We start from the raw sequence: 14353 nt of genomic DNA, 5'->3' as shown, positions 1-14353 counted from the left end.
TATGTGCTTACTTTTTAAGCAGTATAAGAAGGTATAAAATAAAAAAAAATCCTTTCCCTTACCTCTTCAGTCCCCGGTTGCTTCTTACTTTACCACTACTAACAATGGCTTCTGTGTCCTTCCAGAAAAAAGCTTGCATGTAGCACATAATCATCACTGTACGTGTACACGGTCCTGTATCTGCCCCGTCTATCTAGAGCTAGACACCTTCTTTTCCAGGTATCTATTACTAGAGAGGAAAGATCTCATTTCAAATAATCTCAGTTTAAGGCAATATAGTTTTATATTACTGAAATCAGACATTGCTTTTAGGGATGATAAATAATAATGCTATTATTATTTCTTACCAATAGGAAAGGGGGAAAGAGAGCAAGTTACTTAATATGTTATGGGAGCCAATTCCTGGATTCAGGGGTGCAGGGCAAAACACTGCATTGTTTGTTGGTTAAATAAGAGAAAAGTCAGCCGTTAAAGGACCGATAAACCTTTGGTTCTACGGATCTGTTTATGAATAAACTGAATAGAGAAGTCAAGGGATTTTTTTTCTTTTTACCTCCTTTGTTCCTTAAATGCATTTCAGGTTCACTTTCAAAGATGGCTCACAAAAAAAAAAAAGAGGGGGGCAGGGGGAGGGGTTCGGGATTAACAAATTCACTGAATAACTTTTGAAGAACGAAGCCATACACAAAAATTTAAAAACAAGACTTTTAGCTTTTAACTGATGCAGTTTAATAAACCAAAAGCATTTTCACATTGGACGTGTACTCCCTGTCATCCTTCATCCAACAAAATTAATAAGGACCTAAGTCTTTTTATTTGTCTTTACTCTCCATTCAGCTCAAGGATATGGTACAGTATAGAAAAAAATGAACACTTATTTAGGCCATGACATGCCCAAGACCATTTACCAGACATACTCTCACGCATACAGTTAAATAATGGTCTTTCTCCTTACTCTGTACATCCTAAATTTCTCTCTGTCATTTTGATGGCACACATTTCACTGGCTTTATTACACAGCAGATGGGTAGGATGTTCGAGTCCTCTTCAGCATCCTACACGATGGGCATTAAAACTGTAATAACTGGTCAAGACATTTTTCCTTTCTCTCCTCCAATCTGGAAAGCTCAAAGCAGTCGAGTATAGTTCCTCTATTGTTACCTATGTCTTACGTCCTCTTCTAAAGAGGTTTACTGCAATTATCTTCCTGATTCTTCTCTTACAAATAAAATCATTTCAGATTTCTGAATCTCTTTGTCCCTTTTTTTCCTGTTGAAAACGCTGTAACGCTTTATTGTTCTGAATCGTTTAAAAAGTTCTGAATATTTGGTAAAAAGTGCCATTGCCACCATACAGAGAAGGTAATGTCCTGGTCTCTATGACAAGTACAGAGCTTCGCTTGGCTAACTTTGTCTGAACTCCCCATGGTTCTCACATATGTTACTGAAATCCTAGCATATTATCTCTTATTAGCAGACAAAATGGTCTCAAAATGGCTGGAAAAAAACTCAAATTACAATTAATGGAAAATTTGACCAAAGGAATATAGACCTAGACTTGATGAATCTCAAACTAACTATACCTCTTTAGAAAAAACTTTTAAGAGCCTACGTTTACCGATAAATAAAAGAAATGTGGACTTGTCCCTAAAGTGAATCACACTGCAGGAATTAATTTACTTCATTTCAGCCTGAAGAGATTTCAGACATCATGGTTCATAAATTCTTATGCCTGGTGGGGCTTTCTAGTAATTTTGCCTCTAAAAATAATCATGAAAGGGTTCATTTTCTGGGAGAATAGAAAGCTTTCTTCTTCAAAATTAATTAAGTCATTTATCCTTTCTTCCAAAGGCCCCAGTCACAATCTAGAACTACCTGGGAGTGGAATGATAGCTTCGTTCCTTTAAGGACAGTTATTAAAGCCCAATTGGAGGATTTCTATTTCTAGCTAAGAGTGAACTAAGATATATAGATATATAGATATATAGATATATAGATATATATATATACATATATACGTGTTTGTGTGTGTGTGTGGTGTGTATATATATATATATATATATATATATATATATATATATATATAAAATCTTTCCTGTGTGTGAAATGCTGTAAGAATAAAATTAAAATAAGCTGGATATATCATCATGGAATATAAAAAAAAATCTCCGTGATCTCCAAAGAGTTGGTGGAGATACCCTGCCACAAAACAAGCCCCTTCCAGAGAGGCAGATCCCTACTGGCCAGACCTTCCTTGTTTTACCCAAATGCTACACACCTGAACAGTGAGAGCAGACCGTGCTTTCCTGGGCTGATAGCAATTTTCTGAGAGGACAGCTCTGAGGTTCCCAGGGAGAAAGGGACCCCAAAATAAATATTAGAGTCTCCCTCAAAAAAAGGCAATGGATGCTCTGCTAAGGTAAGTGGAGGAGGGTGGTGGAGAGGGGCTTCCTGCCACTTTGTGCCTCTATGCCCAACCTTTTCGAACTCAGAAAATGTATTTTTTTCACTGTAAAATTCTCTGTCTTCAGGAAGGTTGGGGAAAAACATCTAGGAGAATTGGAGCAAAGTTGGTGAAAATATATTTGGCTGGTGATCCTGAGAACACATGGATAAGCATGTGACTTCTGAAAGCCAGGAAGGATTATGTAAGCTTCTTTGGAAACATAAGATTCAACAAGAGTCCCCTGGAAAGGCCACCCTGACTCCTGAGCAGGGACACAAATAGTTCAGTCTCTACAAGGACTAGACTTGGCCATGGGTGAAATATTCTGCTTTCCATCTAGAAATGCTAGAGATCAAGCCGAATGGAAGTAATGTTACCTAGCTAAAATACAGTCTACTCGCTTTCCTTCTTAACAGTTGCCCGGATAGAAAGCATCTTCATCCCTTATCATGTCCCTTGGTCCTAAATTTGCATCTTCCTGCAGGCAGCTGTGGACGAGAAGGCAGAAACCAGATGGAGACAGATGACTGATGGGGCTCCAGATGCCACTCCTGCAACCGCTTTCTCTGCCAGCTCACCTGCCTTATTAGGAAAAGCCTAAGGGACTGGTCTCTTCTATGTAGGGAAACAGATCTACATTTAGCTGGAGGCAGTTTGCAGGAATGCATTCATCCCAACCTCAGCTTTCCAGCTAGGACCAGGATGACATATTGGGAGTGGTGGAGAAAGTTCTCTGGGCATGGGCAGGCAAAGGGTAGCAGGTGCTTTATGCTCCTCTCCTGTCAGTCTCTAAGCTAGATCAGACTCACTTCTGCCTCCTCCAGCTGCAGTGAACTGGGTAATTTGAACCAAACTTCCCAATGAACACAAAAAGAAACCTACAGGAAATATTTTTTAAAACTTTTTCCTAAAGCTAACAAGATGGGGAGGGACTTCAGACTTAAGATCTGGGAAAAGGAGGTACAGAGATAGGGGCCTGGGTATGAGGGGCGACTTTTACCGGGTCAGATGGACTGTGAATCCAAAAGAGGAAGTCAGAAGCCCAGCAGCACTTCCCGCGGCCTCACAGTCAGGGGGCCAGGGCATCCCTAGGCGACAGGCCTGGTAAACCACTTCACACTAACGGTTAGGACCCTAGGAGTGAGAGAAAACAAACCGGTCTGACTTTTGACATACGGGTGACCTAAAAACATCTTAAGTTCTCACTCTGATCCAGGATTCCTGGTACCCCAAAAATCCTGAAGAAGCTATTTAAGCTATTTAATCCTCTCTCAAACTCCTGTCATTTTTAACCAGGATCACTCAGAGCCTCAAATTATTGCATTTCATCGATCTTAAATATCACTAATTATATGACTGCACTACTATTTTAGGTACCAGTGAAAAAGAAAAAGAAAAAATGTTAGGTAGCTCCTATTTTAGGTACCAACTATAAATATAAAACTCCATCAAGTGTAAACCACATCTGAATTTCAGAGATTAAAGTATGTGTGGGGGGGGGCGGGGGAGTACATCTTAAAATTGATGAGATGATATTTATGCAAATTTTTTCAAACAATATCTAGCACACATTCAAAGATAATCAGGCACATATAACACAAATATGAACCAGCATGATAATCAGAACAAACAACAGAAAGAACAAATGCATAAGTATTCCAGATGGAAAAATTATGACACACAGAATGTATAACAACTATACTTAACTATGGTCATGGAGGTACAAGTTGGGCTTAAACATTTCAAAACAAGGAAACAGGAATTACATAAAAGTAACATTAAAAACTTGAAAAAGAACTAGAAATTTTAGAACTGAAATTCAGTTACTAAAATTAAGAGTACAACAGATGGCTTTATCTGCAGATTAGATACAGCTGAAGAGACACAGTGTGATTTAGAAGACAGGTTAGAAGAACTATCAGAATGTCGCTAGGAGATATAAAAAGGATGGAAAATATGGAAAAGAGGGTAAGAGACAAAGAAGTTATAGTAAGGAAATTTAAGATAGTAAAATGACCTTACAAAACAAAGTTCTCCCAGAAATAGGCAAGAGAATTCCGAGGAAGTTGCTAATAAACCTAAGCTCAGCTCCTTCAAAGAGCAGCTACACCACTGAGGCAGGTCACCTTACTGAAGACCCAGAGATAGTATAATCCTGGTTAAAAGTTGCAATGTTGTGATTTATGAAAATATGTATTTGGCCATTCAGATGACCAAAACCTATTCAGGTCCACAGTTCCTGGCTCACAGCACCCAAACCTAGGAGATCTCCTAAGCAAGAAGAGCAATGGGAACAACTTTTGTCATAATATTTGGTCTTTATCCTCAGATCTTGAAATAACTTCACAGCCAAAAAAGTGAAATAAGTAGCTTGTTATTCATAAAAAGTCCCACTCCTTACCACAACTGGATTTACGTTAATCAGGTGACTCTTGGAAAGTACCTAAGGGAAGGGCCTAGTTGCCAGGGGAACTAACCATGAATAAAGTGATGGAACTTTCAGCCCTACTCCCCCGACTTCTGAGGAGGGGAGAGGAACCAGAGGTTGAATCAGTCACTAATGGCCAATGATTTAATCAATCAAGCCCCTGTGATGCAACCTCCATAAAAAACCAAAAGGAAGGGGTTCAGAGAGCTCCTGTTTGGGGAACCTGAATGCTTCCGCATACCACTGTGCCTGGCCCCAAACTCCATGTGGACAGAAACTCCTTTGTTTGGGACCTCACCCTATGTATCTCTTCATCATGCTGTTGATTCATACTCTTGGATATCCTTTGTAATAAACCAGTAATCTAATGAGTCAATAGTCTCCTGAATTCTGAACCACTTTAACAAATTCACTGAACCCACGGAGTACGAGGTAGGAACCCCTGATTTACAGCCAGTCCATCAGGAGCAGGGATGACAAGCTTGCAACTGGCTTCTGAGGTGGAGGGTAGTCTTATGAGCTGGAGCCTATAACCGGTGGGATCTCTCGTTCTCCAGGTAGATAAAGAGTAGGAATTGAGTTGAATTGCAGGACAATCAGCTGGTGTCCAAGATTTGCCTCAATGTGTGGGGAGAACAGCCCCCTGCATTAGCATCGGTGATCAGAACTCTTTTGAAAGAACAGGGGAGGGGCCCCTGGGTGGCTCAGTGGGTTTCAGCTCAGGTCACGATCTCAGGGTCCTGGAGTCGAGCCCCACATCAGGCTCTCTGCACAGCGGAGAGCCTGCTTCTCTGTCTCTCTCTGTCTGCCTCTCTGCCTACTTGTGATCTCTATCTCTGTCAAATAAATAAATTAAACCTTAAAAAAAAAAAGTGTTGAAAGAACAACCGACTATGGTTATTTTACCTTTCTGTGCTTCACTCTCCTCATACATGAACTGATATGGTAAAACAGTTCCCAATTCACAAGCTGTGAAGGATTGAGAATTAACACCTGTGACGTACTAAGCACTAAATAAGTGCTCACTACATGCCGGTCAATACCAAGGGGATCAAGCAACTGTCCACCCAACTTTGTTTCAGGAACCAAAGACGCCATCTCCACCACTATGAACAAAGAGAGTTTAACCTAAAACACAGCACCTATGTTACAACATACAGCACAGTATGTTGGAACTGTGGAACATTAGGGTTGGACAGAATTCTTCATAGAATATCCAGATCAGAAGTTTATTGTCTTTCCTTTTTTCCTTTCTTTTTTAAAAGATTTTATTTATTTATTTGAGAGAGAGAGAATGAGAGAGAGAGAGAGAATGAAAAGTGGGAGGGTCAGAGAGAGAAGCAGACTCCCTGTCCAGCAGGGAGCCCAATGCGGGACTCGATCAGGGGACGCCAGGATCATGACCTGAGTGGAAGGCAGTCACCTAACCAACTGGGCCACCCAGGCATTCCTGTCTTTCCTTTAAAAAAAAAAAAAAATGGATTTTATACGTGCAGATCAATTTTTTAAACCACTAACCCCAAATAGAAAAGTAGATAAAAAAGATACAAACAGGTAACAATCCTATTGAGAAATGTTTAGCCATATTGGTAACCAAAATGCAAATGAAAGCATTGTGGCATATTTTCCACTTACCAAATTATAATTTTTAGAAATAAAAATACCCTATAGGCACCTGGGAGGCACGGTCAGTTAACTGTCTGACTCTTGGTTTCATCTAGGTCATAGTCTCAAGGATCGAGCCCCAGGTGGGGTGCAACACTGAGCATGGAGTCTGCTTGGGACTCTCTCTGCCCCTCCCTTCTGTGCTGGCACTCTCTCACTCTTGTTCTCTCTCTCAAATAAATAAATTAATCTTTATTTTTTTTTTAAAGATTTTATTTATTTATTTTGACAGACAGAGGTCACAGGTAGGCAGAGAGGCAGACAGAGAGAGAGAGGGGGAAAGCAGGCTCCCGGCTGAGCAGAGAGCCCGATGCAGGGCTCGATCCCAGGACCCTGAGATCATGACCTGAGCCGAAGGCAGAGGCTTAACCCACTGAGCCACCCAGGCGCCCCTAATCTTTAAAAATAAAATAAAATACCCTATGCTATCAATGATGTGGTAAAATCATTTCCATTTTTGGAACACAATTGGTTAGCATGGTACATTTCCACTCCTGGTTGAGTAATTTCACTACCTGGAAATGTATACGAAGAAAAAAATCCAAATTATAGAAAAAGTATGAACACAAAGTTGTTCATTGCAATAATACAGCAGTGAGAAACTGGGAGAAAACAATGTTCACTAACAACAAAATACTGCAATTAACAGGCTTCCAGAGTGTTGATTTGTGTAGCCATTAAAAGTCATGTTTACAGGGGCTCCTGGGTGGCTCAGTGGGTTAAAACCTCTGCCTTCAGCTCAGGTCATGATCCCAGAGTTCTGGGATCGAGCCCCACATTGGGCTCTCTACTCAGCAGGGAGCCTGCTTACCTCTCCCCTCTCTCTCTACCTGCCTCTCTGCCTCTTCGTGATCTCTGTCAAATTAATAAATAAAATCTTAAAAAAAAATACAGAAATTGGTATAATATTAACTGAAAAAATATATGAATTACAATTATATGTACAGTATGATCTCAAGTGTGTTTAAAAACTAAGCTGAGGATAAAAAAGACTAAAACATAGCAAAATATGATTGGATCAAAGGATCATGGTAGGACTTAAAAACTTTTTTTGCTACTTCCCATAATGCACACGTAGTACTTTTCTAAATAGAGAAATAAATATTTTTGTTCTAATTATTTACTGTAAAGATAATATCAAAGAGCATTAAAGGAAGTTCTTTTTATTTAAAAAAATTTTGAGATCGGACGCCTGGGTGGCTCAGTGGGTTGAGCCGCTGCCTTCGGCTCAGGTCATGATCTCGGGGTCCTGGGATCGAGTCCCGCATCGGGCTCTCTGCTCAGCAGGGAGCCTGCTTCCTCCTCTCGCTCTCTCTCTGCCTGCCTCTCTGCCTACTTGTGATCTCTGTCTGTCAAATAAATAAATAAAATCTTTAAAAAAAATTTTTTTGAGATCTAATTGACATAAAACATTATATTAGTTTCAGGTATACAATGTAATGATTCAGTATCTGTATATACTATGAAACTGTATATATTGTGAAATATATCTAGTTAATATCCACCACCACACATAGTTACAATATTTTTTTCTTGTGATGAGAACTTTGAAGATCTACTCCCTTAATAACTTTCAAATGTACAGTCCAGTGTTATTAACCATACTCACCACTCCATGTGTGGGAAGTTCTGTAAAATAATCTCATTCCACTAATCCAACTCTTTCCGTTTTTTCCTGGTTTTTTTCAATACTACTCATATGCACACACACCTCTGGCACAGGTGTTATCAGTGTGAATTAAAGGTTAGTGCTACCAGGATTAGATGACCTGGTAATCTAATCAACAATCTAATCAATAATCTATAATATAATCAATAATTTGATCAATAATCTAATCAATTGGATTATTAGAAACTCTTCTCCTGCGTGGACCTCCCTTCCACTAATATGCTCTAGCAACCAGGAAGTCAGAACAATATTCCAGTAACAAAAAATGCCAAAGGGGAGGGGACAAACTCCTGACCCCTTGCCCAGCATTGGCACTAACCTCTGTGTAACCCTGGCAAGCCACTTAACTTCTCAGCCTCAGTTTCCCCATTTATAAAATTGGCCAAAGAGAGCTGCTCACTGGTCCCCCAAATCCCTTGCAGGTTATAATCTCTGTGCTTGCATGCAGATTTGACCCAAAATCTCCAAACAGATCTTGACTCTTAAAAACTCTATATAAAAATCAAATCCATTTAAATACAAATGGAAAACTAGCTATTTTTTTTAAAACCCTCCTACAATAAATCTTCTTGTAGAGAGTCTTTTTATTTTTGTTAAATCTAGACATTGACTTATTGACAGTTCATCTTTACATACAGTCAGGCACATTTAAATACTAAACCTATAATCATAGCACTTTCTCTTCCTCACTGAAGGTAGGCTGATTTAGATTAAGGAAAAAGACTGGGGGAATGAAAAGTCTGAAATACAGAGATTTTTTTCTAGTTTGTTTTATTATCTTAAGTTTTCAAATACTTCAACTATTTGCCTACCCATGCCCCCAAAAGGCATTTCCTATCTAGCCTGTTGGAATACAAGAAGCCTCATTCCAGTCTTGGGTATAGAAGCATGAATATAATAGAAGTATGAATCAATAAAATCTTACTGTAAAATTTCCCCATACCATTATAATATGCTGGAAAAGAGTTTCATTCACTTTCTGAATCAATAACTTGGGCACTGGGCCAACCTCGCTTACAATGCGTGTTAAGGTACTTCTATCCATTAGAGGAACTCACATAGCCTCCTGCTAAACTTGAACTAACCTTGCCCCACAAACATACTGTGGGTGCTGACCTGGAATTGCTGAAGCTATGAGAGTTTCTTTCCAAGAACAGACAGTAACAGAAATACAGGCCACCCTGCATCTAACAATTCTAGTTTGATCCACGCTAAGTCAAGTCTTCGAGAAGATTCTCTTAGCTCTTTCCAGTCATGGGTAGAAGAAAGTCTCTACTTTCCTGTTCTTAACTGCCACAGCTGTCCTGTCACTCCTCTCCTCTTTCCCAGCGGCAGCAGCTTTACTCGAAGATAATGAAACTGAAATCCCTCTTGCAGAATCCTTCCAATGTTCTAGCAACAGTTTCACCTGGTCATTCCTGGTCATTTTGCTTAAAGAGGACTCCTAAATTACATAAGCATCCTGTCCCACCAGAACTAGATCCTCTCCCCACATCCCTCCCCACTGCTGCGCACCAGTCACTGCCCAAGCAGCAGCCAGGATGACCCTGTGGGCAGTGGTGGCTGCCAGGGGTGGCTCTGTGGCCCACAGGTCTGGTATGTTAATCAGCCACATGCTAGGGGAAGAATTTGAGGGTTTTTTTTTTATTATTATTTTTATTTTATTTATTTTTTTTGCCTCAAAATACTGACTTAACGCCATGAGCAGATTAGACTATGTGAGATGACAAAGGATGTTTTGCTGATTTCTGAAAGGATTCACAGGCGAAGTTCCACAAAGTTAATTTCACATTTACTAAGTCGCCATTATTGAAAAGAACCAAGTTCTGTTAAATAAGGCCTCTCCCAGGAAAGTAAGAAGGTACAGAGAATGGTACATATGGTACATATTCACCAATATCCCCTTAAAACAGTGGGTCTCAATCAGGGGTGACTTTGTTCCCCAGCAAACATCTGGCAACAACTGGAGACATTTCGGATTGTCATGACTTGGGGGGGCTCGGAGGGGGGTGCGGGGACACTACTGGCACGGACTGGTAGAGGCCAGGGATAGTGACAAACACCCTGCAACACACAGGACCATCCCCATGACAAAGTATTACTCAGCCCGCAACATCAGTGGCGCTCAGGTTGAGAATCCCACCTTATAATAATGAGCATTGTAGATGGGTAGAGAAGCAACGATTCTGTTTGGAAAACGATTGACCTTTAAACACCAGAGCAAGTGCAGGTCAGGTAGACAGGTAGCTCAGGCGGAGCTGCTATGACTCTAGTCACCACACTCAGGTAAAAAGCTCTGGACTCTCAGGACTGCGAGGACCAGCCAGGCCAAGAGTGGCTGCACGAGGAGGTGGTGGTGTGATTCCAGGAGCACCAAGACCCGATTCCCTCCAGCACCCACTTGTCTGGGCTTGAAATCCTCTCATGGTGGACAAAACCTTTCATTCCATAATGAGGTTTAAAGTGCAAAGACTCCCAGAAAAATGAACAGTGACCTACATTCATATTCAAGAGAAAGTGACTGATGACAGATTGTGTTTCCCCTGTAGTGTTCATACCGGGAAAGGCTCTGAGCAGCTCCAAGGGGTGCACGAGGAGGAAGAGAGGACAGGGAGAGAAAGGGTAAAGAAATGGGCAATATGGCCTTTGGAGAGAAATGTCACCGATAGACCATGCCTGAGCCTGCAGGGAGGCGGGGACACAGACAGAAAAAAAAAAAGTCACATTCTTAGCCTTGAAGAAGATTACCATCAAGTTCAGCTCAGGTGAAAAAACTCCAGGAATGCCAGAAAGAATGGCAGGGATGCAGCACAGCCTCTGCCGCAAATAGCAGAGAAAGGTCCTCACCAGCGCTGGGAGCACAGTGAACCCCAAACTGTGCCGAGCTCCTGACTCCTGAATTCTAGCGAAGTCATGGACACAGTAAAATGCTCAGGCAGCAATTCTGTGAATGAATGAAACTATTCTAGAGGAAGAGCTATCAAATTCCTGGTTGGTTTTCCTTCACACCTTTGCTTCCACCATTTTTCTCAATTTGGGAAGAAGCCTTGGTTCGAAGTCTTTTCTGCCCATGCGAGTCCTAGTCCACGTCGAGTCCTAGTCCACGTCGCAAGGCCAGTTCATGTTATCTCTGTACATTCCTGATTTCACCCTCTGTGGGGTTTTCCTCTGCTCTGAATTATAGGGCCTCTATGCCATGCACAGAAAGTTTACAACCTATTTCCTATGTATCTTTTACAGCAGGCCTAATTCCAGAAAGAATCTGAGGGGGCTTTCAAATTCATAACAAATATAAGACAATGTCCTTTAGAAAGAATTTAAGAGGGAAGCTGGAGATAATCTGAGAAGAAAAAGATCACTGTACCAAGAAGTTGGGATGAAGCAGATGAAGCAGTTACCAGGAATTACTGGAGGCCAAGGTAAAAAGATGAACATACTGGACATATAGAAAGACACAATTTCATGAGTGCAAGATTTTCTTTGCCAAATTCTAGGAAGAATATACTCCTGGCTTTTTTCAAGTTTGCGATGCAAACAGTCAATTTACATGTTGATCTCAAGAACTCTGTTAGGTCCTTTAGGACAGAATACATCTTAGGGTCTACTTCCCGGATAGCAGCCTATATTAAACGTAAGTGCTCAAATATTTGTTAATAAACTAATGACCCGCAAGTTGCTTCAAGTTTGGATATTCCAGTGTGTCTCTGGATCCCAAATGGATCAGAGTCATAGGAGTCATCAAATCTCTCAGCAGGAAGGACCATCTGATTCTTCCACTGAGTCCCCAGGCCCCCAAATGATGGGATTTTAAAGATAGGCTCACCCCACCTGCTTTGAAACTAGGGGCTGGAAGGTTCACGCAGACCCTATCTTCGCTAGCTTCGTGTCTCCCCCAACCCTGTTCCTGGTTTAGCTGATTGTCCTTTTGTCTGTCTTTCTGTCCGCACCACAGATTCTTATCCCTTTGAGTGTCAAGGCTTTGCCCTATTAACTTAATTCACCACAATAACTAGCATGGTGCTTTGCCCCAAAGAACTGCCTTTTTTCTTTCTTTCTTTCTTTTATTTTTCTTTTTCAGTATAAGGAAAGTGAATTGGAAAGGGGTCCCTGAGCCCGTCTTTTCATTATTCTGCCCTGCTCCCCTCTGACCCCTCCACCTGGAGGGCAGAACACCAGCTCCTCCTACACCACCTGACAAGCAGTCCAGAAAGGTTAAAATGCAATTTACTACAGGAAGGGAAGACTCAAGGGTCCAAGGACACATTCTCTCTCCCTTATTTCCACATGCCCCCCAAAAGTAGGCTGGGAAATCCTTCAGGAACACACACACGATAACAAAAAACCTTTGTACACAGAAGGTGCTCAGTAAATATCTATTAAAATAAGGTCACAGCACAACTACCTTGAATACAGTAAACACAATAAATACCGGCTAAACTGAAAAGTTTGTAACACACCTACTTTGTGCGTAGTAGATGCTCAATAAATCTTTTAAATTAAGATGATCGTAGGACTTCTGCCTTGCCCATGGTAGGCCCCCCGTAAATGGCTATTACATCGAATAGCAGTAGACGCTTGCTCAGAGAACCCGGGCAGAGGTGACATCAGTCAAATACCAGGCAGAGATCCATGAATGGAAATGCGCGTCTGGAGGTAGCGCTTTCGAGAGAGCCGGAGAGGCGCGTGACAGTGCGCGGCCGCGGCGCTCCGCGCGCTTTTTCCAGAGCCGCCGACCCACCGCCCGATGCCGGGCATTGACGAGCGATCGCGACCCGGTCCCTACCCAGGCGCGCGAACCGGCCGCCGCCTCCAAATACCACTTCGGGGCTGCACCTGGAGCTCCCGCAACCGCCCGCTCCCGGGGGTTTCCGCCCACTCTGGCTTCTCCTCGGATTCGGGAGAGTTGCGGGCAGAACAAAAGCAAACGCCAGCGAGGCTTCCGTTTGCGTCTCCGATGGAGAGCAGCCCGGGAACAGGCTGGGGAAGCCGGCCCGGGACCGGGCTGCGTGGTCAGACCCGACCCGCGGCCGGCAGCCGCCTTCCCTCCGCAGCCGATTCAGGCTCGGGACTGCAGAGCCGGGGAGAGCAGCGGGGCTCCCCCCCGCCCTCTCGGGCGCCCCGAGCCCTCGCCCTGGGGCCGCGGGTGGGCAGACTGGGCGCCTCGGTCGGGGGGCGCGGGGGGGCGCTATATTAACCCTGAACGAAGCGCGAAGGAGGCTGGAGGGAAAGATGCTAGGGAACTGGGGCAGACCTCACAACCCAGATCCGAATTTGAACTCGCAGTGCGAACCGTCCCTCGGCGCCCCCAGACGCACGGAACTGCCCGCGGGGGTGGGGTCCCCTCCACGTAGTCGGGTGCCTAAAGCCTCCTCCCCCACACACCCCCCGGGGATGCCCAGCGGCAACCTTCCCGTCAGGACTACAGATCCAGCGACAACCTCGGCGCGCGGCTGGCCGAGGAAGGGGTGTTAGGGGGCGGCCGTGTCCGTCTCGCGGGAGACACCCCCGCGCGGAAACTCGCTAGTTTGGTATTTGCCTGGTTTTCCGTTCGGATTTTTTTTTTTTTTTTTTAAGGTGAGGTGGGGGCACCGTGAGAACGGGGAAGTAGCATTTCTTCCTTTCGCCCGGCTGCTCCGGAGCCCGCCGAACTCCGAGAGGGGTAGGCGGCAGGAGAAGAAAGAAAGCGGAGGGGGAGCCACTTACCCAAAGCAGAGCCCGAGAGCGCGGCGGCCCGGGCGCGAGCGGCGCCTTTGTCTGCGGTCGCGGCGCCGGCGCGCTCGGCCAGGCCGGTCCCAGCCCCGGCGCGTTGCGAGCTCCCGCGGGCGCCCGGACACCCCGACCCGCGGCTCCGGCTCCCGCTCCCGCTCCGGCTCCGGCTCCGGCTCCGCTCTGGCCCCCGCCCGCACCGCCCCGCGCTCGCCGCCGCCGCCGCCGCCGCGGCTCCGCCCCGAGCCGGGCCCCGCCCCCGGGCCGCCGGGCCCCCACCTGCTGCGGCGGCGGGCGCGGGGGAGCCGGGTCTGGGCCGCCAGGGGCGGCCGCCTCCCTCGCGCGCCGGGCTCCCGCCTCCCCAGCCTCCCGGCCGGGCGCGCACAGAGCACAGGGCCCCTCTCCCACGCAGCCCCCCGCGGAGACAGCCTCACGTGAGG

At 44.4% G+C, this 14353-nt stretch overlaps 1 protein-coding gene across 2 annotated transcripts in view; it reads right to left on the bottom strand.

The window, feature by feature from the left end:
• MAPK4 (mitogen-activated protein kinase 4) overlaps positions 1-14116 on the bottom strand; it is a 142245-nt gene extending 128129 nt beyond the window's left edge. The window contains exon 1 of one of the 2 annotated variants that reach the window (XM_059409686.1): positions 13911-14116. The gene's annotated coding sequence lies outside the window, so the exon portion shown is untranslated. The remainder of the gene's footprint in view (positions 1-13910) is intronic. The other variant, XM_059409684.1, reaches the window with a different exon arrangement.
• Between the last annotated feature and the right edge of the window lie 237 nt (positions 14117-14353).

Source organism: Mustela nigripes, chromosome 8, assembly GCF_022355385.1.
Source record: "Mustela nigripes isolate SB6536 chromosome 8, MUSNIG.SB6536, whole genome shotgun sequence".
Classification (NCBI taxonomy): domain Eukaryota; kingdom Metazoa; phylum Chordata; class Mammalia; order Carnivora; family Mustelidae; genus Mustela; species Mustela nigripes.
Note: the sequence above shows the minus strand (reverse complement) of the source record. Positions and strands in the feature narration are given on the sequence as shown.